The sequence below is a fragment of the Phyllostomus hastatus genome, unplaced genomic scaffold (assembly GCF_019186645.2).
Source record: "Phyllostomus hastatus isolate PE091 unplaced genomic scaffold, TTU_PhHast_1.1 phas_contig_1048, whole genome shotgun sequence".
Classification (NCBI taxonomy): domain Eukaryota; kingdom Metazoa; phylum Chordata; class Mammalia; order Chiroptera; family Phyllostomidae; genus Phyllostomus; species Phyllostomus hastatus.
Genome location: NW_025333513.1, coordinates 934,623 through 959,926, shown reverse-complemented (window position 1 = coordinate 959,926; position 25,304 = coordinate 934,623). Strand labels below are relative to the sequence as shown.

Here is a 25,304-nt window from a genome sequence, read left to right as displayed (position 1 = left end):
TGAACTTTTCTAGGATCTAATACCTAACATGCAGTGAATGCCCAGAGAATCCTTGTTGAATAAATAGATACTGCACCTGGGCATCCCCCTGGGTCATTGAGGTCATAAGTCCCAGTGCTTCTGGTGGGGAGAGATGGAGAGGAAGGCAAGAAATATAAATGTGTGACCAGCCAGATTTCAAACAATAGGGGTGGTGAGGTGTGGTGAACTAGAAGCTCCTACCTGAGGGGCTTCTGGTCAAATTCAGCCACCACCACTCCCCACAATAGCTGGGACCTAATTTATCCCCGAACACACTCTCTTTCCCTGGCTTTATTTTCCTATTTCGTTCATTCCCCTTTAAAACATACTCTAAATACTATTGATTCTATTTGTCTGCCTTCTGTCACAAAGGTGAACTACCTGAGAGCAGAGATTTGGTTTGTTTTCACTCTGCTGTAGCCCAGCGCCTGGCACAAAGTAGGCCCTCAATAAATAGATTAAAAAAAAACCTCTTCACCTGAGGATATGTTTATTGATTTTTAGATTTTTAGGGAGAGAGGAAGGGAGAGAGAAACATGGATGGTTGCTACGACCAGGGGAAAGAACCCACAGCCTAGGTATGTGGGTATTCTGACCGGGGTCCAACCGCAACCTTGTGGTGTATGGAGGACGCTCCAACCAACCCAGTCACCCTGCCGGCCCGGCTCAACACAGAGATGTCGAGTGAATGACCAGCACTTGTATGTCTCTGCAGTACCAGGCTCCCGGAAGCATTTAGGGTTCAAGGCAGGAGTGAAGGCCGCTGGTGGTCACAGAGAGCCTCAAGGAGATGGCCGGGAGTCTGCCTTGGTGACAGCAGGTCCAGCTGGAACTAGGACAGGAGGGTTAGTGACTGCCCCACAGGGTCGACAGGGGCCCTTCTGGGAGGAGCTGGTGGGGGGAGGGGTGTTTTTTGGGGGATAGTGGGGGAGAAGGGGCCGTTGCTCCAGAACATACACACGCATACTCCTACACGCACCCGCACGTACCCAAACACGAGGGATCAGGAGAGGCCAGAAGCCGACAGACAGACAGGGCCGGAGGAAAGTACAAGGAGGTGGGGAAAGGGCAGAGAGGGGAAGGGAGCGACATCCCTGTGTGCACTACGCACCTACAGGAGGGTCGCAAAGGAGCGCTCAAGGGAGCTGCGCCCTGCACCCGCCGCCACAGAGCCCCTCTGCCCCGGCTGGGGGCACCTCCGGGGGGAGGGCGCCCGCCCGGGAGCGGTGGGGAGCGAGGGTGTTCTACCCCGGGCAGCTAAGCCGGTGGCTGCCTCCTCAGCAGCCGCGGCTCTTCCACCTGCGCAGGCACCGCACGGCCCTGCGCCGCCTGCCATTGGCTCGCTAAAAATGCCTCTCTAATCCGAGCGCATCTGTGCACGCCTCCTCCCTCAACCCCCACCCGCTCCTCGGCTCTGACCTTCCTCCTCCCCGCAGATCCCGGAGACGCGGCGGCGGCGGCGGCGGCAACGCATCCTCCTCTTCCCCCGGGAAGCCGTCCGGGCTTGAGGTCGGGCCCCGACGCCTCGCTAGGCGCCGTGGCGCCGCCGTTGGTGCTGGGCACTCCTGCCCCCAGGTAGGGGGTCTGGTCCTTGGATAGAAAGTGGGAAGGGAAGGGGTCCAGTTAGGTAGTGCGTGTTGGCAGCGGGCGCAGAGACTGGCGTCTTCCCAGGAGGGCGCGGGGGAGGATTGGGCAGTTACCTGGGGAGAGGTGAGCGCGGGGTCCCCAAGGGGTGCTTTGCAAGCGCTCGGGTTCGCGTACATCATCCCGGGCCCCCCTCCCCGCCCCCGGCAGTGACAGGGTGCCCCAGCCGCGGGCCCCTCGGGAGAAGAAGCTGGCGGCGGAGGCCCTTACCCACGGGAAAACGCAGGAAACATGACCTTTGGGAAGCTGGGGCCCAGGCCCCTGGGGTACCCGCGGGGTGGGTGGGCTGATGCCAGCTTGGCGCAGAGGCCATTTATGGATCAGAGTGGGCTGGAGAGAAGCACAGCAGCTGATGCGCCCTGTGCCCTGTGTAGTTTACAATTAAAGATATTTTCTTTAGTCCCTCTGCTCCTTTCCCCGCAGCTGTGATGGGAGTGGACAGGGAGGGAGGTGACGTTAAATGGCTGGCAGATACAGCAGAAGCCATGGTCAGTCTGTCACTGCCCCTCCTCCCCAGGCCACTTGCTGCCTGTTGGAACTCCCCCTCCCCCTCCCTAATTTTTGCCATACAGGAGGCCATGAAAACATTAAAATGTCATCAGAGTGTGAGAGATAAAGTGGCAAACAAACCCCAGTGCTTGGCCAGAACCAGTTTAAAGCCCCAGCTGCCCCCACCCCCATCACCCGCTCTGCACCCCACGTGCAGTGACACATGTGGCGCTTTTCTCTGGGCATAACCTTAAATAGCTCGCACCGCCCTGGCTGTGGCACAGCAGGGTGCAAACTGAACGGCCAATGATTTGGGGGGTTCTATCCCTCACCTGCCTGGCCTTCTCATCACATGTCTGAATCACCATTAAAAAGCTACCCCCTCTAGGCAGCTGCCTTCATAGACAGGTGAGATCCTCACCTCCCGCCCTCCTGTCTCTGACCTGGTCTGCCTTGTGGTTTGGCTCCTTATGTCTTGTCTATTGCTCTCTAGGCCTTCTGGGTAGGAACCTGTTTCATTCTTCTATGTCATCAACCCTGAACCTGACCAAGGTTTGACACCAAGTAAATGTTTGTGAAATAAGTGAATGAATGAACTTGAACTCTGGGAAATAGCTGGCAACCTGAGGGAGGGCGATGAGCCTTGCTCTTGTGTTTTCCTCCTGTCTCCCAGGACCAAAGAGCCACCAAAAACAGACAATCCCACTTTGGCCCTTCCTGGATCTCAAACTTGTGGGCAGCTATGGCATTTGGAGATAAACACTGTGGTCTCCAGAAGGTCTTTCTGGGACCCTGGTTTGAGTGCACTGGCCTAGTCCGGGCTTAGTGGAAGGCCCTGGGTGAAGGTTTGGCTTTCCTCAGGCCCCTGGGTTGGCACATTCTTCCTGGGGTGCTCTGCTTAGACCGGGGGTCTCTACCTCTCTGTCCCAGCCCTTGGGAAAGTCCTAGTCAGCATTAGGGAGTCTTGGAAGCCTCAAACCAGGCCGTTCTCAGCCTCTGGGGTCCTCATAGTGAGCCCCGAGCAAATCTCCTGACTCCACTGTGTGGAGGGGTGAGCCCTCGTGTCTGTGACAGATGTGGACATTTGCGGACCTCTGTCCCAGCCCTTGCTGCTCCTTTGACAGCCATGCTGATAAGACATCTGTGCATTGTTCTTGTCCTACAGAGGGGGAGACTGAGGCCCAGAGAAGGGCAGCAGCAAAGCAGGGGTACACTCAGTTCCTGGCTGGAGGGAGCCGGGTGAGGCCACAGAGCCAGGTCAGAGTGTCTGGTTCTCCTAGAGCCCAGAGGCTCCTCCTCTCTGGCCCTGTCCTGGCCACTAGCAATAGAGAGAGTAGGAAAAGGTTGCTTCAGGGGTAGAAGGAGGCAAATGGAGGATGTTTCAGTTAGTGCCTGCAAGTGGTTGGCCCTGGGGACTTGGAGGGGAGGGTGCAGGGGTCACAGTACAGACTCACAGCATACAGCACTTGCCATGCACCAGGGCCTGTCCCAAGTATTTTTAACTTGTTCAATCCTCACAGTGGTGCAGTGATAACAGGGACTATTATTATTGCCATGTTACAAATGAGACTGAGGCACAGAGATGTTATCCATCTGTTCAGGGTCACACTTTGAAAGTGGAGGAGCAAAGATTTGAACCTAGGCTCCGGAGTCCATGCTCTTAACCTGTACTCCCCATTGCAAGATCCAGAGGGCTGTGCACCTAGCTGCTGGGGACGAGCTCTGTCTGTGGAGACACAGGCTTCAGGTACTCCAGGGCTAAAGTCCCTGTGTGTAGGTAGTGTGTGCATGATGAAGTGCGACTGATAGTTGTGGATGAATAATAACATCGCATTGATGAGTCTCACTGAGCAGGAGAGCAGTCTTTATAAGATGCACATCTGAGTCTGCCACTCTCCTGCTCTGCATCCTCAATGGCTCCCCAGTGCCCTGAGGACAAAGTGCAGTCTCCCTAATATGGCTGTGCCTGGGCTTCCTCTCCCTTCTCACCCTCCTTCTGCCCTCCAGCTGCTCTAACTTTTCAGTTCCTCAAGCAAGTCGTTCTTCTCTCACCTGCAGGTCTTTGCGCTGGCTGTTGCGCCTGCTAAAGCACTCTCCTCCTCCCCACACACTCAGCCTCCCGAGTCGCTGCTCTTCCTCCCAGAGGCTTGGGCTTGGGCTGGGAGCTCCCCTCCTCATACCTAGCTCACCTCCCCTCACACAGTTTCTTCTGGGGCTTTTGGTTATCGTCCTCCTCCCCAGGCTGTGAAGTCCACAGGGGCAGAGTCTGTGTCCTGTGTCCTGTTCATGGCATCTGCAGTGCCCGGCACTAAGTAGTCCCAGTCGCGCCTGCGCAGTGAGCCAGTGCATGATGGTCGCATCGTTCCTTCCTCTCCTCACCAGTCTTAGGGCTCATACAGCATTTTTCTTCTCCTAATAGATGAGGAAACAATAAAAAAATTTGCATATAACCCCCCAGCAGGAACAAGCTGGTGGTAGAAGCCTTCAGTGGAGAAGTGAAAGTGTCAATGGGCTTAGCAGGACAGGGAAGAACATTCGGGGTGGGGGAATTCACTGATTTGGGGGAGCTCTCCCTGGGGAAGCAGGTGGAAGCAATGGGGGAGGGGAGGGGGTGCCAGGTGGACAAGGGGTGTTTGCTTTGGTTTTAAATTTTTCTGAAAGAAAAAAAGCATTTATTATTTTATCTTATTACCAAAGTGATACATGTTTGTTGTGGAAATTTTAGAATGTGCTGGAAAGCCAAATAAAGGAAATGCATTAGCCAGCGCCAGACCCTGTGCCCACCTGCTGTGGGCACTTTGTGGCTGGTGTCCAGCCCAATGGACTTGGGGGGAAGGTGGGGACCGGGGACCAGTGGCTCAGGCCAGGGTCCCAGGAAGCAGATGGGGGCATTAATGTGTGTGGAGGGGGAGGGAGGTCCCCGAGCCTCGCTTGTGGGCAGCAGGGGAAGGAAGCAGGATGGCCAGAGGGACAAGTAGACCTCAGACGCTGGCCCAACAGGAACCCTCAGGGACCCTCAGGGACCCCCAGGGTGCTCTGGAACTGCAGGGGCCCTTTACAGCAGAATATGCTTGGGATGGTGAGGCCCTAAGACCCCAGCGCCCATCTGGCACCAGCACCTGGTGAGTGCCCGGCTGCTGGCTGGGGCAGCAGCAGCCCCCGCCCCCAAAGGCCTGCCCCCTGAGGGTCAGGTGCTCACAGCACCCCCAGCAGCTGGGGCAATAGATAGTGTTCACCACCCAAAAGGGGACATACTTGTACTAAAAATTTCACTTTTTGCTGATCTGAAAGCCAAACTTAACTAGGTGTCCTGTATTTTTATTTGCTAAATCTGGCCCCTAGATTGGGATGGGGAGGGGTAGAGAGAGAGGAAGGGAGTGCATGGGGGCCCTAATTCTCTCTTCCTTTGTATTGGGGGAGGAGTCAGTGGGTGCTTGTCAGAATTTGGCAGTTAAAAAAACATGTCCATTTTTAGAAATTAATGAAATGTTTCAAATTTTGCATCTGTAACTGTTTCTGTTTACTGTCTAGAGAGTAGCTCCCCGTTTGTGGCTTTTGGTTCCCTAGTGCTGCTCAGAAATAATAAAATGATACATCCTCTTCTTTATTCAGGGGGTACGAAAGGAGATTTGATGACCATGGGTGCAGTCATTAAATACGGTCGGTCCATCTGAGAAATGAGGAGACTGGAACCCTCACCTCAGCCTGGGAGCACAGGTCTGCCCCACTTTTCTGGCAATAGCCATTAAAGTTTTGACCTGGCAATTCCTCACTAGGGATGTCTCCTATAGGCGCCCTCTGAGTAGGGCACAAAGGGACCTAGGTGGGGATGGTCCTGCGGCCAAGCTAAATGTCCGCCGGGAGGCGTGTGACAGAATCAGGACCTCTCCAGGCCATGTGACTTTAGGCGGTGGCACATTCTTTCACTCAGTCAGGGAATCTCGATGTGAATCTTCTGCGTACCAGGCACTGTTTTAGGTGCTGGGGACACTGAGAGAAAAGGACGGGACAGAGTTTAATACCAGCGTGGAAAGACAGAACAGTCCATCTAGTTAAAGCAAGTGGTTTTGTAGAACCTGGTGTGGTATGACACCACTACCAACACACATGTCCCACCCTGTCCGCGTTGCACAGAGTGTCTGGAAGGCTGCAGCCCGGTGGTCGTCAGAGCTGACCTCGGGGCCGCACTGGGAAGCCGAGTGCAGGTCAGGGGGGTGTTTCCTCTGTATTTCAGCATCCCGTGCTGTTTGCATTTTATACAACAACCAGCATCATTCCTCATAAAAGCATAATTAAAATTATACTTGATAATACCTGAGATTTTTGTTAGAAATCTAAAAAAACCAAAATGAGCATTCTCCTTAATTTGGTGGCATCTGCGTCAGATGCTGCCACTTGGGTTTGAAGAGTATTTAGTTGCGGCTGGTTTCTCGTTTCTCCTCTCTTCCTCTTCCCAGTCCCGGGATGGATGAATCCCACAGGGATGGGGAAGGGGCGCTACATCTGGGTATCAGGAGGGCAGTACCTGGGAAAGTGGTAACCAAGCACCATGGTGTGTGTGACATCGGGGTGTCTTGTGGGGGACATGAGGGAGGGAGGCAGGCCCTGGAAGCAGGGCTGGGGGCCTTGGGGCCTGAGATCCACTGGCACATGCCAGAAACTATCCCATGCGTCCATACCTGTCACCTCCTTCAGCTTCTTGGAGACTTAGGAGGCTACCCTCTTTTGTAGATGTTGAAACTCAGGTTAAGTGACTTGCACTGCAAGGAAGCGGCTGAGGCAGGATTCACAGCCGTGCGGGCTGGACCCAGAGGCTGTGCTGTCACCTTCAGTGCCAGCACCGCTGGTCAGGAGCGGAGGTAGTCTCTGTCTCAGGGTGCAGGCAGGCGTGCTCCCAGAGATCCGGCTGGTCGATGTGGACGGTCTTCTGCAGGAGGTAGACCTGGAAGAAAGGATGGTACATTTAGAGGTAGAGGGTGCCTTCCAGGCAGAGTAAGGGCAGGGACAAAGATGCAGAAGCTGGAACATGGGAGGTGGGAGTAGGAGCTGGGGAGGAAGTCAGGACAGCGACCCGAGGGAGTGGGAATGAGGCCGGTGGGGCAGGAGCTGGATGTTTTAGATGACCAGACTCATTGGGCTTGCTGGCGCGGGTGGCCCAGGGCTCTCCCTGCTCCTTGCAGGGCCTGGCAGAAGCCCGGCATCCTTCAGCCCCACTCTGCCCCACCTGGGCTTTCCCCAGGGCCACACACGCTGTCCCTGGCCTGCCTGGGTCCAGCCTTCGCCAGCTGCCAGAGAAGAGACAGCTGAGGCTGGGCAGGAGCATGGGCTGGGAGTCGGGAGGCCCTGCCACTGACTCAAGAGGGCCCGAGGGCCGTTCATGGCCTTGCCTTGGACTCGGCTTCTTCTTTTTTCCTTTATTTTTAAACTTTTTATTGTGGGAAAGTGTAAACCTTTATAAAAGTAGAGAGAATAGTAGAATGAACCCATCAGTCAACTTCAACTGTTACCAACTCATGGCGAGTCTCGTTTCATTCCTCCCCTGCCCCTCCCATAGTAATTCAAACCGAACCCCAGTCATCCTCTCACCACAGACACAACAAGGTAAAGACGTTTCTTACCACAATCACAACGCCATCCCTGCGCCTAAGATGTGACCTTTGCTTCATATCATCAGACACCCATCCCAAATTCACATTCCCAGTTGTCAGGTGTGCCTTTTTCTATAAGTTTGTTCAAATCAATATTCAAATAAGCTCCCTACATTGTGATTAGTTGATATGGCTTAGTTTCTTTCTATCCACGTTTCCCCTCTGTGTTTTTCTTTTTCCTTGGGAATTTATTGGAGAAGCCAGGATATTTGTACTGTAGAATCTTCCAGGTCTGGATTTTGCTGATTGCACTCTTTTTTTAAAAAAAAATATTTTATGTATTTATTTTCAGAGAGGGAAGGGAGGGAGAGAGAGAGAGAAACATCAATGTACGGTTGCTGGAGGTCATGGCCTGCAACCCAGGCATGTACCCTGACTGGGAATCGAACCTGCGACACTTTGGTTCGCAGCCCGCGCTCAATACACTGAGCTATGCCAGCCAGGGCTTGGTTGCACTCTTGTGGAGTAGTTTAACATGTTCTTTGGGCCCCTCTGTAAATGGGTAGTTGGGTTCACCTGCCTCCTGACCCCTCGAGCGGTCGTCAGCAAGGCCTCCTGATTCTCCCAGGTTCTGGCCGCTTGGGTCCTCTACCGTCGCTCTCCTGGATCTCTGCAGCAGCCTCTGCCTGGTCTTCCTGCCCTCCTCTTTGCCCCAGCAGCCAAAAGGATCCTTTTAAAACCTAAATCAGATTACATCCCTCTGCCCAGAACTTCAATGACTTCTCTTATTCAGAATAAAGCCTGAAGTCCTGTAGGAAGCCCCCTAACAGCCTGCAAGGCCCTGAGTGGTCTGGCTGCCCCGTACCTCTGACCTCATATCATACCACTCCATTCTCCCCCCGCTCTGGTCATTTCTTCGATGTATCCAGTATCCTTCTGCCTCAGGGCCTTTATGCTGCTGCTCCCTGTGCCTGGCCCCAGGGCCTTTGCACTGCTGCTCCCTGTGCCTGGCCTCGGAGGCGGACTGGATCATGATGTTCACATTTCTGCCCACATTACCTTCTCAGAGAGGCCTTCCCAGAGCGTCTCACCAGCAGTAGCCCCAGCATCCTCTACCCCCGACCCTGCTTTATTTCCCTTTAGAGCACTCATGCATCCCTGATGTTAGTCTTGTTGGTTTCTCTCAGTCCCCTCTGCCTGCTCATGAGTCCCATGAGTCCCATGAGAGCGGTGCAACCCCACACACAGAGTGGACTTCCTCCTCCTCTCATGGCACTGCCTATTGGCTCCTCTTCTTTTGGGAGCATTTCCTGGGAAATAAAATAACACCATACTTGTGCATTTTCTTTGTAGTTTACAAAATACTTCCTGTCTTAGGTTGGGTTCCCTAGAGCCAGAGCCCAACACAGGGATTCCAGGGCAGGTGATTTATTGCCAGCGAGTACTCAGGAGAAGTGAGCCAGGGCACCTGCGCGGTGAGAAAGGGCCCAGGAGGGGCTGCTTTCAGCACGAGCCTAGCCCTGGCCTCACCCTGCAGGGAGCTGTTTCGTGGGAGCAGCAAGCACCACAGGCTTGTCCTTCCTCGAGGCCCGGGGCCAGGCCTTTGTACCCTCTCATCGGGCTGTTGTTGGCTGCCTCTGGGGGAGGGCATAACCTCCCAGGCATCTGTAGGTGAGCAGCTCACACAGAAGCCAGCATCACCTCTCAAGACAAGGGGGCAGCTGTGAGCCACTAGCAGCCAGCACCCACGGCGGCTGGGGGAGGGGTGCCCCCTCTGATAAAGGGACACCGACAGCACCTCCTACATTTCTGTATCCATTTTCTGTTTTACGCCCTGCAATAAACCTGTGAGAAAGGTAGTCACTGATCACTGTTATTTCCGTTTGCTAGATGAAGAAGCAGAGGTTCTTGGGGTGAAATGACTTGGCCGGAGTTGCTCGGCCAGGAAGAGGCAGACCTGGGATTTGAGCTCAGATTCTTACTGGGGATCCACTGACTGGTCGATAAATTGTCTTAGTGGCTACGATTTGTAGTTTTACTCCCATGCATTCAATCAATGAACAGGTATTGAGTGCTGGGCACTGGCCATTCAGTGGTAAATGAATGGCTTCGTCCTTGCCCCCTGGAGCTTCCAATCTGTGGATCTGTCTGGCATTTAGCTGTCCACCACCCTGCTCACCCCTGCTGTGCAAAGCTCCATAAGGACAACCTGTGAAGCTTGTCAAGCACTTACTGTGTGCGTTGTACTGGGTTCCGTGTGTTGAGTAGCTCAGTTCACCGTCATGACACCCCATTTTCAGATAGGTAAACTGAGGCTGCAGAGCGTTTAAGGCTTCCAGCCAGGGCCCCTCATGGAGTGTGTGATGGAGCTGGGATTCAACCTTGTTCTGAACTTGGCTCTCCCCATCCTGCCTCCGCTCCCCTGGCCCCACCCACAGCAGGATATCTGGTGTCACCTCTATCAGCAGCTCCATCGGACACCAGGCTGCCACCACCGGCTGCTCCCTGAGTGTTGGGTGACCGGCTGCCATCTCACCTGCCCCACTTGGCCCTGCCCCAGATGGGGCACCTCAGATGTAGGGTTCCTCCACTTCACAGAGCCCGGGATGCCCACCTCTGCTCCCCTCCCTAGTCCCTTTGTCACTGGTCTTGACTGGTTGGGTGGGCCCTTCTGCCACCCCCAGCTAAGCCTGGGCATTGGTGGCCCCTCCCCCCTCGCACCAGCTGGCCTGGTAAGCTGCAAAGCTGGCTTGGCTCCGGTGCCCTAGGCAGGGCCAGGGGCAGGGTGGCAAATCACAGCAGGCTTCCTTCCCACCTTACCTCTCCCCAGATGGCCAAGGCAAGCCCCACAGGGAGAACCCAAGGGATGTGCAGGCGGAGAGGCCCCCAGACTGCCTTGGTGATGGGGATCTGTGAGGCAGGAGGATGGGGGTGGTGCCCCAGCCTGTGTCAGCTTCAGCTCCCTGAGACCCCTGCTCCTACCAGGACTCCTTTCCTACCCCACCCTGGAATGCTCTGAACCTTTGTTCAGCTGAGCTGGGCCCTGGAGGCCTGGGCTCTGTCCTCAACCTCAGGCCTGGAGACTCATTCCAGGGGCTGCACTGAGGAGGGGCGTGTGGCCCCCTTGGCAGAACTCCTGAAATATTTGTTCAAAGTTTGGACACAAAACAGCATGCAAAGCACATGCAAATAAGCCCATCTCCCTGTTGGCCTGGCTAGAGAAGCATTTACTTTGCTCACAGCCTGGCCACAAGGGCTGGAGTGCTGTGGTCTGCAGGAAATCACGTGCCCGCATAGTGGCGGAGCGTGGGGAGAAAGCAGGGGAGGTGGGGAGTTCTGAGGGCTGTGGTCATCCGCCTTTACTGCAGGTTGACATCTGATTGCTGTCACATTTTTCTCCTTACTAGATGATGATCAAGTTCTTCTAACTTGATCACTTTGTTTGCTTAGTTATACATTTTTTAAAGATTTTACTTATTTATTTTTAGATTGGGAAAGGGAGGAAGAGCGGGAGAGAAACATCAATGTGTTGTTGCCTCTTGTGCACCCCCTACTGGGGACCTGGTCTACAACCCAGGCATGTGCTGTGACTGGGAATCGAACCAGTGACCCTTTGGTTTGCAGGCTGGCATTCAATCCACTGAGGAACACCACCCAGGGCCTATTTACTTAGTTATATTTTTACAAAGAAACATTTTATGCCTATTTTGTTATTCCAAAATATGCTACGTACACTAGGACAAAGGCTCCATTCCTTCCCTTTATCAATTTTTAGAGTTTGTGCTCTAGTAACCCCCAAAGGTGATCAGTGAGTGTTTTTTCCATTTTCAAAATATAAAGGTATATAAAATAGGTTATGCATTTTATCTTTTTTTCTGAGAGGAGAAAGGAGGGAGGAAGAGAGGGAGGCAAACATCAATGTGAGAGAGGAGCGTCAGTCAGTTGTCTTCTGTGCATGCCCTGGCTGGGGACCGAACCTGCATACCTAAGTATGTGCCCTGACTGGGATGGAACCCATGGCCTTTCGGTTTGTGGGACTGACACCAATCAGTTAAGCCACACTGGCCTGGGCAGTAGTTTATGCATTTTAATAAAATAATAAAAAACCAACACCCAAGTTGTCACCATCTAGATAAAAAATAGAGAATTGCCACAGCTTTAAAAGACCCCCTGGGTCACTCCACCAAAGCGGGGCTCCAGAGGGACCCCTCCGTTCTAAGTAGTTAGGCTACTAGCTGCTTCGTTTGGGGTTTTATCATATATATATGCATCCAAAACCAAATAGTTCTGTCTCTTTTTTAATTTGAATTGATGGAATTATTATTTTATGTCTGGCTTTTCTTCAGTGAACATTTTCTTTTTGCTATATATCTAGCTTGTTCTTGTTCGTGATGGTCCTTTCCTGTTTCAGCATTGCCCCGTGTTGCAGCATGGGAATGGGCTGTGATTCACTTATCAGTCTACTGTTCACAGACACCAGGGCTGTTTCCGACTTGTGGCTGTTGTGAAAAACCCTGCTCAGAACACTTGTCTGCGCATCTGTGGGTGAACACAGGCGTGCAGTTCCGAGGTTCCTGGTGGTGAGGTGTGTGCACCATCAGACTTACCAGATAATGCTAGACCGTTTCCAAGGCGGAGATACCGGCGCCTGCATCACGAGCAGTGTGTACGGACCTGTACTCTAGGTTCTTGCAGATGTTTGGTTACTGCAGATGTCGTTGGTTTTTAATTTGATTTTCATTGTCGTTACGAATTTGTATACGTTTGATGAGTTTCAGGCCTTGCACGTGGTACTCAGCAATGCTCAGACTTTCCTGTCTTAGGTCCCTGGAGCCTCTTCAGCGTGACTCGGGCAGCTGCTCATCGACCACACTGGTCTTTTAGAGTGTGCTTGCTTTCTGGAATGCTGTTCCAGGCTCCTCAGAGCCGCCATCAGCCATTTCTCTAAGGAGCTGTGGATCTTGTCATAAACGTTATTTGACTCTTTTAAAATGTGATGACTTTTAGCACACTTACAAAGTTGTGTGGCCATCACCTGTCTGGCTGCAGAACACTCCCACCACTCCGAAGAGAAACACCTGGGCCCACTGGCGGTGGCACCTCAGCTCCCCTCCCTCAAGCTCCTGGCAGCCAGTGATCTACTTTCTGTTTCTATTAATTAGTCTACTCTGGGCATTTCACACAAATGGAATCATAGAAGTCTTTCGTGACTGGCTTTGTTCAGGTAGCATCGGGTTTTTAAGGTTCATCCGCAGTGTAGCACGTAATAGTTCTCCACTCATTATTATGACTGAATGCTATTCCGTTGCGTGGTTACACACGTTTTGTTCATCCATTCATCCACTGAGGAATATTTGAGTTGTTGCCGCTTTGGGTTATTATGAACAATGCTTCTATTGGCATTTGTACATACAAGTTTTTGTGTGGATGTAAATGTTTTTGTGTTTTCATTTCTCCTAGATACCTAGGAGTAGACTTGCTAGGTCACACTGTAACTCTACGTTAACCTTCTGAGGAGCTGCCAGACTGTCCCTCAGGCTACACCAGTTTCCATCCCCTCCAGCCTCTGTGGATGTTCCAGCTCCTCCTCGCCCTCGCCACACTTGCTGTGGTCCAGAGTTCTGATCGTGGCTATTCTTGTGGGTGTGAAGGGACATCTCGTTGTGGGTCCGACTTGCATTTCTCTAATGACTAATGATGCTGAGCATCTCGTCATGTGCTTATTGGCCTTTTGTATCTTGTTTTTGGAGAAATGTCTTTTCCTATCTTTTGTTCATTTTTAATAGGGCAATTTATCTTTTTATTGTTGAGTTATTCTAGATACCAGACCCTTCTCATATGTATGATTTCCAAATATTTTTCCCATTTCTGTGGGCTGTCTTTTCTCTGCGGATCCATTTAGTAAGGAGTTTTCTTTAGAGACTCACTCTGAGTGTTAGAGGCATTGGGCTTTTTGAATTATAGAAACTAACCTAAGAACCAACCCATAGCCTCAGAGCCTCTGGGCAGTAAGGTGTCATCTTACAGTGGCACTGAGAAGCAGAGGATGGAGGTGGCTTCTGCAGGGGTACCCAGCTGCTGTGCAGCTGTGGGGCACCAGAGTCAGGTCCCCAGTTTAGCTGCTATTGCTCCTCTTAGGGTCCTCACTCCAGCCTAACCCACATCCTCCAAACCCCAAACTCAGCCATTCCCTTTACCTCAGTGTCCTCACTCTGCTTTCTTGCTCTCAGCCCTCTTCCTTCAAGAAGAGGCCATCCTTGGTCGCCCTAGCCTAGGGGGCTTATCCTTCTCAGATGGGCTCCTGTGGCCCTAGGAGGTGGGAGGTTGTACTTGGATGCATTGTGAATGGTCAAATTTGGGAAAAACTGGATTCACCCAAGGTAAAGAATTTTTTTTAATTATATTTTATAGTTTATGTTATTACAGTTGTCCCAATTTCCCCCTTAGCCTTCCTCCCTCCAGCCCTCCCCCCACTCCCTCAGGCAATCCCCACACCATTGTCCATGTCCATGGGTCATGCATATACGTGCTTTGGCCACACTATTCCCTATGCTGTACTTTACATCCCGATGGCTATTCGGTAACTACCAGTGTGTACTTCTTAATCCTATCACCCTTCTCACCCATCCTCCTGACCCCCCACCCACTTGGCAACCATCAAAATGTTCTTTGTATCTATGATTCTATTTCTGTCCTACTTGCTTATTTTTTTAAGGTTCAATTATTGATAAATATGTATTTATTGTCATTTTATTGTTCATATTTTTGATCTTCTTAAAGAAGACCCTTTGACATTTCATATAATACTGGTTTGGTGATGATGAACTCCTTTAGCTTTACCTTGTCTGGGAAACACTTTATCTGCCCTTCCATCCTAAATGAGAGCTTTGCTGTGTAGAGTCATCTTAGTTGTAGGTCCTTGCTTTTCATAACTTTGAATAGATCTTGCCAGTCCCTTCTTGCCCGCAAAGTTTCTTTTGAGAAATCGTTTGATGGTCTTATGGGAACTATCTTGTATGTAACTACCTGCTTTTCTCTTATTGCTTTTAAGATTCTGTCTTTGTCTTTAACCTTTGGCATTTTAATTATAATGTGTCTTGGTGTGGGCCTCTTTGCATCCATCTTGTTTGGGACTCTCTGCTCTTCCTGGACTTGCATGTCTATTTCCTTTACCAAGTTAGGGAAGTTTTCTTTCATTGTTTTTTCAAATATGTTTCCAATTTCTTGCTCTCTCTCTTCTCCTGGCACCCCCATAATGGGAGTATTGGTATGCCTGAAGTTGTCCCAGAGGCTCCTTAAACAAGTCTCATTTTTTTTTAATTACTTTTTCTTCTTGCTGCTCTGAGTGGTTGTTTTTTGCTTCCTTGTATTCCAAGTCACTGATTTGATTGTTGGCTTCATCCACTTTACTGTTGATCCCTGTAAAATGTTCTTTATTTCAATTAGTGTATCCTTAATTTCTAGTATAAAAAAGACTGGATCTTTTTTGTACTGCTGAGGTTCTTACTAAGTTCATTGAGCAACCTTATAACCAGTGTTTTGAACTCTGTATCTAGTAACTTGCTTGTCTCCATTTTGTTTAGTTCTTTTTCTGGAGTTTTGTTCTGTTCTTTCATTTGGACCATGTTTCTTTGTCTCCTCACTTTGGCAGCCTCCCTGTGTTTGTTTCTGTGTATTAGGTGGAGCTGTTACATCTCCCAGGCTTGGCAGAGTGGCCTAATGTAGTAGGTGTCCTGTAGAGTCCAGTGGTTCAGCCTCCCCTATTACCAGAGTTGGGTACTCAAGGTGTGCTCACCATGTGAGCTGTGTACACCCTCCTGTAGTAGATGAGCCTTGATTGCTGTTGGCACATCCAAGGTCAGCAACCACCTGTATTCTTTCTGGGGTCACACAGCATAAGTTACAAAGTCATCTACAGATGGCTGCTACTTGTGCTGGGCTTGGAGGTACCTGGATGAACCCAAGCTGTGAACCAAGGCCAGCTGCTGCTAGTGCCACTCCTGGGGCAACTTAGGAAGAGATACAGGGTTCGCTGAAGCCAGATACTGCTTGTTGGAGAGAATTTAAGAAAATCTGAAGCATGGGCCAAGACAAGCCACTTATATGGAAAAGCCACTGGAAACAGCTTGGGTGGGCCCAAAAGTTGGGTGGGGCAGGCCTCAGGGAATCACCAGGGTGGGGCAAACAGTGTGAGCCAGGTTGATGGAGTCTCCGATATGGCACCTTCCTGCCAGCTCTGTGGCTCTGTGGGAGGAGGGCTTGGAAAAGGAACAGTGGCCTCTGCCAGCACTTCTGTCTGGGAGAAAGCTGCCCCCCAGCTCTCACCCTGATGCTGGACAATGCAGTTCCTCCCATATATCTCTGATGCCTTTCAGTCCTCTACCCTCCATGCTAGAGCTCAGAGGTAGTGAGTCTGAATCAGTCTGTGCATAGGCCCCTTAAGAGGAACTGCCTGGGAGTCCAGCTGTTTCCATGTTCCACAGCCTCAATCCCTGCTGGTTTTTAACCAGAAGTTTCGGAGAAGTATCTACCTGACACTGAAATCCTGGGCTGGGAGCCTTGTGTTGGGCTAAGACCCCTCACCCCTGAAATATCCCTCCTGATATTATCTGCCACATGTAGGTGTGAGACCAGACTGCTCCACATCTCTGCCCCTCCTACCAGTCTTGATGTGGTTTCTTCTCTAATTCCACTGTTGCAGTACTTCCATTTAGCTTGATTTCTGATGGTTCTGAATGATGGTGGTTCTGTAGTTTAGTTGCAATGTTGATGTGGTTGTGCAAAGAGGAGAGCCATGTTTACCTATGCTGCCATCGTGACCAGAAGTCAAGAATTCTCTTTATGCAGGACTCACGAGTGCTTTTAACCTGCAATTGTGTATTGTGAATGTCAAAGAATTTAATTTCCAAAACTAAGAAGCAACCAAGATGTCCTGTAATAGGTGAATGGATAAACTGGTACATGCAGACAATGAATATTAATCAGCACTTAAAGAGAAAGGAGCTATCAAGCCTTGAAAGACAAGGAGGAGCCCTAAAGACATTGACTAAGTGAAAGAAGTCAGTCTGACATGGGGACATACTGTACAGTTCCAGCCACAGAACATTCTGAACAAGTCAAGATTGAAGAGACAATAAAAACCTCCCTGCATGCAGGGTTTAGGGAGGGTGGGAGGAAGTGGGGGAAACCCATAGGTGGAACACAAGGAATTTGGGGACAACGAGATTCCCCTGTGTGATACTGTAGCAGTAGGTACACAGCATATGCAGTTGTTGACATCCACAGCATGAGTGACACCAAGGGGAAACCCCGATGTAATCCATGGACTTTGGGTGATGACGACGTGCCCGTGCTAGTTCACGGGTTACACTGACGCACGGCTCCGCGGTGGGATGTTGATGGTGGGGAGGCTGGGGCGTGGTAGGGAGGGGAGATGTGGGAATCCTCCGTATTTTCCGCTCAATTTTGCTGCAAACCTAAAACTGTTCTAAAAAATAGTCTATTAATTAAAAATCAGGGAGTGAAAAGTGTTGCAAAGGAAAAATAAAACAGGGTTAAGGGGCTAGGGGTGGGCTGCTGGTTTAGAGGGGGTGGGGGGTCAGGGATATTGATCAGAGACCTAAACAAGGAGGGGAAGTGAGCCCTGTGGACATCAGGGGAAGAGCATCCAGCTCTGGGAGCAGCAGATGCCACGGCCCTGTGGCAGGGCGGAGCCCGGTGTGTGTGTTGGCCACAGGAAGGACCGAGTGGCTGGGGGGGGGGGGGGAGGGGGGGTGTTTGGGGTGAGGGCAGCACACAGGTTGGAGCCTCCGTGTTCTGCCTACAGGCCCAGCGAGCTCCAGGACCTCGTTCTCAGCGAGACGGTGAGTCACTTCAGGGTTTTAGCCAGGCTGTGGCATTTCAAAGTTATATTTATGTTTTAAAAAGATGACAGTCTGACAAACAGATAATAGGGGGCAAAGGTGGAAGCAGGGGTCCTTTTTAGAAGAGCACGGCCCTCCAGGAGAGAGACGATGAGACAGACCCCCATGGCTGCAGCACAGGGATGATGCAGGGTGGCATGTGGGGGGCGGGAGGGAGGGAACCTAGGTCTTTGGTTTGAGCATTCGGTGGAACGCTGGTGTTTTTCTCTGAGCGGAGGAGACCAGGGTCGGTGCAGGCTCTGGAGCAGCCAAGAGGTCTGTTTGGACATGTCAGCCAGTTCGCTATCCAGATGGGACACGAGGAGGTGGCTGGACTTACGAGGCTGGTGTTCAGTGGCAGAGTTGGGCCTGGATGAGAATCCTCTGGGAGCAGGTGGGGAAGAGGCGAGGCCCCAGGCTAAGCTTGGGGGCCAAGCAGCGACAGAGGCAGGAGGTGGTGTCAGAGAGGCCACCACCTCGTGTCCCTCGGGGTCGTGTGTGTCAGGGCCTGTGTGGTGACAGCAGAGCAGCCTTAGGGGGAGGGTAAAGGGGGACCAGGGGCTTTGGTACTGCGAGGGACGGGGGTGGCCAGTGAGAGCCAGAGCCAGACTAGAGGGGCTTCGGGAAGGAGGGGAAACGGGGTGTCTGGACAGCCTTCCCAGGAATGTCCTCCCTGGGCCCACGGGGGCGGGAGCTGAGGGCAGAGTGCAGTCCGGGAAGGGTTGTCTTTTTCTTCAGTGAGAGAAACAGCACCACGTTTCTATTGACAGGAAGGATTCCATGTGGAGGAAAACGGGTCTGTGTGGGGGCGGTGGGGGACGCTGTCAGATGCACCATGTGGTTGGAGGGCCCTGGGCAGGGCCAGCGCCCGGCAGGAGGCAGGCCGAGCCCAGGCTGGTGCAGAGGGTGGGTGCATGCGTGGCAGTCTCTGTGGTCCACTCCCATTTTCTCAGAACAAGCGTCATAGTTGTCAGCTGAGAGTGAGGAGGGAGAAGGTGTGGAACCCTGGCCCCCGTAGTGGTCTCACAGCTGTGGTGTGAAGCAGGCGCCATCATTGCCACTTTGCAGGGAAGAAAATGGGCCCAAGGGTAGCTTGTCAGGAAGGGACAGAACTGGGACTTGAACGAGGACACTCCTCTGGGTGATCCTGTGGGAGATTGGAGATCGGGATGAGGCTGCACCTCCTGTCCTTCACCTGTGGGGTGGACCCCAGGGCCCAGACACAGGATGCGGCCAAACTTGGGCTAGGAATCCACCTGTCAACTGTCCCCCTGCACTCCCACCCACATGGGGTCCTGATGACCAATGGCGTCTTGGTACCAACACACATGTGGACCCTGCGTCTAATAGTTCTTGTAATGCCTGGGTATCTCTCTCTTTCCAGGGCTGGTCACCCAAGTAAATGGCTATGTAAGTCCCCTGGGGAGTGTCAGTGGAATTGTTGCTACATGCACTTGTCCTGGAGTTACAGGGCCACAACTCCTTGGCCCTCCTCCAGTCGGTTGGATCTGAAACCTGGTTCAGGTCTGGAGACTGGGCGGGGGATCATGACTTTTCCGTGGGGTGCAGCCCTCAGGCCTTGGCCACCAGGCCATGGCTTCTTTTGATTATATGGAGTGGCAGTGTCCTGTTGGCTGCCTCTCTGGCTGCCCCTGGGGATACGAATAATTTGAGAGAGGAATGGGAGGTGGGAGAGAGAGAAACATTGATTTGTTGTTCTACTTATTTATGCATTCACTGGTTGCCCCCTATATGTACTCTGACTGGAGATCGAACCCACAACCTTGGTGTAGTGGGACAACGCTCTAGCTACCTGAGCTACCACGCCAGGGCAGAATGCGGGTCCTGTCTCCATACTTGTGTGGGTCAGGCCCTTCCAGCTGTGGCTCTGACCCTGCCAATAATTGTGATAATTGCACCCACCTTGCTTTTGCTAACTAAGCATTGCCACCTGGCTTCTTATATTGGGACCCTATCTGTCATCCTCATTGCTGTCAGGGCACCCAGTTTTGTGACAGCAGCACCCTCCCTCAGGCCTTCAGAGGACACTCACCCCTGAGCTTGTCTGTCTGCTGTGCGCCTCACACTGGTGCCTTCCTGTGACTTTGGCAAAGGAAAGACAGACACCTGGAGAGTCGTCAGGCTCAGTGTGGCCTACCAACCCCAGCATGCCGTGGGCTTGGCCCGCCTCCCGCAGGGCGCTGGCCCTGCCCTGGGCCCTCCAACCATACAGCGCATCTGACAGCGTCCCCCACCGCCCGCACACAGATCTGCTTTCCTCCCCGCGGAATCCTTCCCGTCGATGGAAACATGGTGCTGATTCTCTCCCTCTCTGTGCCTCTGGCACAGCCTGACCTGCAGGCTTGCGGCTTCTGCTTCTTGTGCTTCGGCCACCACTTTCAGCAGCGTGTTAAACCAGGGTCCTTGCTGGGGTGTTAATTCTCGAATTGGGGAGTAACTCCCTTATCTGCCCTCTCCCCCCATGGCCCCTTGACCCAGCCCTGCAGGTGGCCCTGCAGCACCCCAGGCCCCATGGCTCCTGCAGCTCCCTGAGGTGTGACTTACCCTGGTTATTGGTTGGTGGCCGAGAGAGGAGGGGGCACATCTGAGGGAGGATTTTCAGCCCTGTCCTCAAGCAGGAGGGCGTGCTACACTCTGAGGGGTCACTTCCATGTCCTACTCTTTCCCACACAGGGCCTGACCTTGGTGCTGCAGATGCACTATGGACTGAGAATCCAGCCTTCTCTGACGTTCTGCTCCACTTACAATTAAGCCCTGGGCCTGCTTCTCAGCTTTCCCCTCCCGTCCAGCTGCAGGAGAAAATTTATATGCAGCTAAGGAGGCCCTTGGCTTTCACACTTGGCCTTAAATTAGTGATTAATCACTCTCAGTTCTTCATAGTCTTTCTCCAATGTGTGAGAGCTGCAGCAACAGCTCCTGGGCTTTCTAATTAATTACTCCTCCTCCAACCTCTCAGACTTTGGAAATATGGCCCCTAAAGTGCTCGTCTACCACTGCCCTCCCAGGAGGGTTAGTTTCCTCCCTTCTGCTACTGCTGCTGCTTGCAGGCTCAGTCCCCCTGTGCAGCCAGGGTCCTCACTGCCGGCCACTGCTGGGGGACTAGCTCCCATCCCAGTGTTCAGGACGGGAGCCTCCTAGAGCCACTGCTGACACCAACTGACTAGGCTGGACTCCCAGGGAAACGGACTCTGAAATGAAGGTTTGTGAGGGAGTTGTTAGGTTATGCTATATGGAACAGCCCTTGCAAGAGGTGAGGATTGGGTGGGGGTTGAACACAGGCTCATCTGGTCTTTCAGAGGTGTCCTGAATTAAGGCAAGGGATCCAGGCCTGTGTGAACCAGTTATGGGATGCGAGCTGCCCCCGGAAGGGGGCTATAAGGTAGAGAGTGATTCTTGGAACAGGGACTCTGAGAACTTTCAGCAGTAAATACTCCCCACAGCTGGGGGAGGGAGTACCTTTTGTCCTAAAGCAGGGCTTCTGGGCGACGCTGCACAGAGCACAGCACAGAATTTAGTCTTACAACTACTGATGGACATATGGGTTGTTTGGGGTTAATATGAATACCCTGCTATGAACATTCATGTCCTCGGCTTTGGTGGCCACGTGTACTCATTACTATTGGGTATATACTCAAGAGTGGAAATGTGGGTCTAAGGTGTATATGTAGCTATTGCCAAAGTTTCCCAAAGTGACTGTACCATTTTACATTCCCACCAGCAGTGTTTGAATGCTCTGTACTGTGTCAACACTTGCTATTTTCAGTTCTTTTATTTTAGCCATTCTGGTGGTTTGGGCATCAATGATTCTTCCCCACCCTGTGCAATCAGGGTAGGGAAGAACAGCTTCCTGGCAGGTGGGTGGCTATGAGATTTGGGGGCCCTGGGGCCACCTCCACCTAACTTACCTTATATTCATTTCCAAGGGTCGTCTTCAAAACCAAATTCTGGCCAGTATATTAAAATATTATGAAAAACCCTTATGTGACTTGGTTTTTCCAACTTCTTTCCACCTGAGATTCCAGCTTGGAAGGGCTGTGGGGAGGAAACAGGTACATTTTGCTGCCTGTGAGGCCAGGCTTCTGTGGGGTCTCATGAGGACACCAGGGAGCAGCCACGGTGATTTGCCGTGTCCAGTGTTTCAAGGTTTCCAAAATGTTTCTTCACCCTGGCTCCTTTGGCCTTCACAACAGCTCTAAAGGCAGCTCTATTTGACACAAGAGGAAACTGAGGCTAATTGCTCATGCAAAGTCACACAGCAAGTTAGTGGCAAAGTGAGCTGTGAACCTGGCGGCACATTCTAAGTCTAGGGGACCCTGAGTTTGCTTCTTAGTTTAATGGCCTGTGCCCCCTCCCTTCCTTTAGAGAGCTGCTCATGGTGGCTCCTTGGAGGGGATTCAGCCCCTCTCTCCAGTTCCCTAGAACACCCCCCACCAACATATTCCATGGTGTAGCCCTGCCTCTTGCCCATCAATGTCCTCTTAGAAGCAAGAAATCCCCATGGTTCTCTGGGGCTAAGTACTAGTTAGACAAGAGCATCTCCAACCTTGATGTACTCAAGAATCTTCTGGGGACTTTGCTAAAAGATTCTGAGTCAGCAGGTCTGGTGTGCCCATGGTTCTGCATTTCCCACAAACTGCCAGGGGATACCAGTGCTGCTGATCCACAAACCGCCCTTTGAGTAGCCAAGAGACCACTCCCCAACTGTGGGCTGTATAGGCAGGTCTTTACACTGTGCTTGGTACCCCCCATGGAGCTCAGGCAAACACTGGTTAGTTACTGTCTTGCGTGAGTGCTAGTTACTACAGGTTCAAGTCTCTTCAGTTTTTCCATTATGAGACATACCACTGAAGTCATATGGTTCAGTTCAAAGTCCTTTACTCTTACTGCTTCTCTTACAAGCACCTCTCTTTCCCCCTTCTTCCTAATCTCTTCTCTTTCCTCCTCTATCACTACTCCTAATTCTCACCCTCCTCTCCTACCACAGCAGGCAAAATCTCAGCTTGGCATTAGGCAGCTGGCTGAGTAAACTTATTTATACTAAAGTGTGAATGACTCATATCACACCTCTTAACTCTTACAGTGGTTATTTAGATGTGAAAAAAGAAGGAGCTTTCCGTTGTTGGAAAAGTTAACAGTGAGGGGAAAAAAACAGAAAATACTCAGGAATTCTTTCCTGTACTCCCTAACATTTCCTAAAGCTGGGTTGATGACTGAAATTATATGAGGAAACTTAAGAGAAAAAAAACAACAGGAATAGTTGTGTTTTATGCCAGATCAGTAGAATCAGAATCTCCAGGTTAAAGTCCAGGAATATGTATTTTTTTATAAAGGAGCTTTTGTTGCACATCCAAGTTTGGGAATTACTTTCCAAAATCACACCATGGGTGCTGTATGTGAATCTGTCTCCCCTCTGTTTCTAAAGGAGAAACAGTTATGCCGTTACCCTGTCTCGCCCTGGAAACTGCACAGTGGAAAGGAATGGGCCCAGATGAGGTGCTAAGGAAGGGCTAGCTCCTGCCGGAACTCACCTGTTTGTAGACCACTCATCCTCAATGAGGACAAGCCTCTGTTTCCTCATCTCTGCAAAGGGGATGAAGCCAGCTCCCTAAAGCCACCCCTGCAGTAGTAGCTGGAGAGTAGAGAGGCAGCAGGTTGTGCAGATGCTGGAGGTTATGCTGTGGGACAAAGGGCAGCCTTGGAGGGTGGGGTGGACTAAAGCATGTTGGGAGCTTGGCACCTGTGCTGAAGCCTTGGTCACAATGGCTCATGGGGAATAATTGCTATGGAATTATGAAGATTGCCCAGGCAGATGAATCTCTGTTTACATTCCGCTCTCCTGCACGGGTGGGTAGGAGGAGGCTGGGGTTGGGGCCTGTCAGGGGGTCTGCCAGCCTGAGCAGGGAGGCAGGTGGGTGAGCTCTCAGCACAGTCTGCTCTGCCTCCTCCTCAGGATGGTGCCCTGGCCCCCAGTGGCTCACAGAAAAGCCTGCTGGAGACCAGTCCTGCCCAGCAGTCTATCTGGAAGCCTCAGCCCCAGATTCCCCTCAGCCTGGCCTGCCATGGGGCTCAGGCTGTCACCTCTTTTCCAGGTTGTCTTTCTTTACAAAACGAAGGAGCTGGGCCAGACACAATGGCCTTGAGAAGCCCCTTCCAGGCCTAGATTCCAGAATTTCAGCCTTTGGTCCCAAAGTTTCATGGAAGATTGTGTCTGGGCTTTGGAGTCTGACAGAATAAAGTTTGAATCCTAGTTCATTCTTGCTGTGTGATAGTGGGCTACTGACTTTACCTCTCTGATCCCCAGTTTCCTCTTTTTAAAAGAGAGATGATGGTATACATCTCTTAGGGTTGCTGTTAAGATTAAAGATGGTAAGGGTGGAATATATAGCTGGCATTACTGAGTACTTCCTCCGTGTCAGGCACGGTTCCTGGGCCTTCTCCCATCCTAACTCATGTAAGTCTCCTGGTGGCCCTGTGCGGTGAGTACTGCTGTGGCCCCCATTTAGGGATGAGGAAACATAGCAGTGGAAGCATGCCCGTGCAGGCTTCCGACGGATGCCCGCTGCTGTTACTATGACCCCTCCTATTCCCCTGGGATGCTTCTCCAGCCGGCCTTCCCCATTTGCTTTACACCTCTGCTGGAGCCCCTCCTCCCTCTCCTGTCTGGCCCTCCAAGGCTGCACCCCAGCCTGCCTCTAGACCCCCCTCCTCAGCAGCCAGGCCTCTCCGATTGCTTGGCACGGACAGCCTGTCCCCACATCCAGCACTCCATTGCCATCTGACTCTGTGGCCTCCCCTGAGTCCACCCTTGCTCCCCTGGGGCTGAACCCCTGGCTGGTTCTTGTTTGTCACCTCGGGTGCACCTGGCACAGCACTGGGTGGGCATGGAATGTGCTGGAGAACCCCTGTATTTGAGAAGTTCCAGGGCTAGAGTCTTGCACAGTCACCCCAGGCCCAGCATAACCCCACCCTGGCTGCCACCATGGGCCATGGCTGTGTTAGAAAGTGGAAACACGCACACCAGTGCGAGGTGGCCCAGGACTAAGGAGACTGCAGTGTGGTAGGACACTGGTTCTCAGCCTGAGGGGCCCTTGGGAACCATCTGCAGAGCTTTGAGTTACTGGTACCTGGACCCCACCACTGAGATGAAGTTGGACCCTTACCTTACATGTACCTCAAAGTGGATCAAAGACCTAAGTGTAAGAAATACAAAACTTAACAATACAAATGTAAGTTAATACAAAACTCTTAAAAGAAAACATAGGGGGAATCTTCATGTCATTGGATTTGGTCATGATTTCTTGGACATGACACCAAAAACAGGCAGCAAAAGGAAAAAAATATTTTTTGACAAAATTTACAACTTTTGTGCATTAAAGGACACTATTAAGAGACTGAAGAGAATGGGGAAAATATATGCAAATCATATATCTGATAAAGGATTAATAGTCAGACTCTATACAGAACTCTAAACAACAAAAAACAAGCAAGATGGTTTAAAAAATGAGCAAAGGACTTGACTAGACATTTCTCCAAACAAGATACACAGATGGCTAATAGGCACATGAAAAGCTGTTCAACATCCTTAATCATTAGGGAAATGCAAATCAAACCTACAATGAGATATCACCTCACACTCATT

The 25,304-nt window shown here is 51.6% G+C and overlaps 1 protein-coding gene across 1 annotated transcript in view; it reads left to right on the top strand.

Annotated features, from left to right (window-relative positions):
- Positions 1–1,473: 1,473 nt before the first annotated feature.
- Positions 1,474–25,304, top strand: part of PACSIN1 (protein kinase C and casein kinase substrate in neurons 1) — a 56,462-nt gene continuing 32,631 nt past the window's right edge. Inside the window, exon 1 of the mRNA XM_045835620.1 lies at positions 1,474–1,596. The gene's annotated coding sequence lies outside the window, so the exon portion shown is untranslated. The remainder of the gene's footprint in view (positions 1,597–25,304) is intronic.